A 1958-nucleotide genomic window follows, 5' to 3' on the forward strand; every position below is an offset into this window, starting at 1 on the left:
GCTCCCTCCACTGCAACTACCACAGAAAACACTGCAACCACCGCTCCCTCCACTGGAACTACCACAGCAAACACTGCAACCACCGCTCCCTCTACTGGAACTATCACAGGAAACACTGCAACCACCTCTCCCTCCACTGGAACTAACACAGAAAACACTGCAACCACCGCTCCCTCCACTGGAACTACCACACAAAACACTGCAACCACCTCTCCCTCCACTGGAACTACCACAGGAAACACTGCAACCACCGCTCCCTCCACTGGAACTACCACAGAAAACACTGCAACCACCGCTCCCTCCACTGGAATTACCACAGGAAACACTGCAACCACCACTGTTAGTGGGAGTGCAGGACCTGGCCCTGGGAACAACCAACCTGGAGTAACCACCACCAGTAAGTTAAATCATAAGGCAGGGTTGGTGGGGAACAGCTAGGGAGAGGGACGTTTCAAGTCTTCTGTAAAGTGACCTACCGCTTGTGACGTGTTTCTGCAGTAATGAATAATTCTGATTTTGTTTCTGTTGCAGGGCCTAATGACGACAGCGCGATCCCGTTCTGGGCGATTATATTAATAAGCATGGCCTCTATAATAGCTTTTGTATTCCTCTTGTGTGGTTTCTGCGCGGTGAGTAATAAAACATGCAGGAATGAGGTAGCGTCCAATTTGTGGCCCCCCTTAAATAACACAAACAACACTTCTTCTTTTATTTAGAAACTTTATTAACGTCAGCCATGGATAATAAATTTGTCCGCGGTGCGGACCTCATGTTACCACGGCACCACGACACTCTTTGACACAGTATATAAACAGCTTTATTACCATTCCTTTAAACTTGAAACCAAAACAATAATAATTATAACCAATTAAGTTAGCGGCTGGTATGGGCGTATCCACCTGTATCCCTGCTGGAACTGCCGGCGTCCCCTAGCGTGGCAGTCACATGACCATACGACTCACGGGGCAAATCCCCTGCAGTGTCCTGTACTTATACCTCTGTGCACCACAAGTAACCATACCTATAAATGGTTAACTCCTGCACCGTACCAGCCTCAAACCTAAGCACCCGGCTGATGCAGAAACATCGGGGAAGGATGGGCGGGAAAATGTCCTTTTCAGATTAGTTACAACTGCCCCCACAGGCCCCTTTATATACCCCTCAGTGAGGCTCACTCGCCCCCTCCCCAAATCCGGCCTTCACGTGCTACTGGGGTATTAACCCCTTCCCTGCCACCATCTCTACCCTCAAATCACCAACATCTTACTGATAATTGTTAGGGGTATCTGTCCTGTACCTCATTCATGGGGCCCCTCCGTCATATTCTTTCCCTCCAGGGCTGTTCTGGAAATCATTTTAAAGCTTTAGAGATGTGTATAGAATAATAATAATAATTTATAATTTAAAGCATTTCGCATTAAACTAAATTAATTTTTTAATAAAACCATCAATCACTTTTTATTTAATTTTCAATCATTTTAAATGATTGATATATTTGGCTGAAAGTATTAAAAAGTATTTTTTTTTGTTTGTTTTCTGATACAGGTAATGACCACCCTACGTCCCAGTGGGGGTTTTGGTTTAAGTTGTCCCAGTTATTTCCCCCACTTTACTTTTGGACGAGGAAGTTCCGTGTCTCTTCCTACCACAAATCGTCCATGTCCACCACGACGTACGAGCAGTCGAAGAGGAAGGCGCTCCCCTTCTCCCAGCAGCAGGCGAAGCAGTATGGAGATGTCCAACACAGCCAATTTCAAATGTTTTCCCAGGTTCAATGAAGGAAGAGGCTGTCCTGTTCTGGAGCCATGAAGACTAGTTTTAAGGTTATTGGGAAGTTTACATTTTGAGAGAGTGAAACGGTTCATTTATCCTAATATTTAACTAAAAAGTATTTTGTTTCCCTTGTTTTTACGCATACCTAAGAACACTCTGGGTTTCACCTGGAGTCTCTGGGTTAA

General features: G+C 45.2%; 1 long non-coding RNA gene across 1 annotated transcript; it reads left to right on the forward strand.

The window, feature by feature from the left end:
• Positions 1-314: 314 nt before the first annotated feature.
• Positions 315-1680, forward strand: LOC128503720 (uncharacterized). The gene is made up of 3 exons (XR_008355285.1): positions 315-397; positions 532-629; positions 1546-1680. It is a non-coding gene; the product is annotated as an uncharacterized LOC128503720 (long non-coding RNA).
• Positions 1681-1958: the final 278 nt, after the last annotated feature.

Source organism: Spea bombifrons, chromosome 8, assembly GCF_027358695.1.
Source record: "Spea bombifrons isolate aSpeBom1 chromosome 8, aSpeBom1.2.pri, whole genome shotgun sequence".
In the NCBI taxonomy this organism is placed as follows: domain Eukaryota; kingdom Metazoa; phylum Chordata; class Amphibia; order Anura; family Pelobatidae; genus Spea; species Spea bombifrons.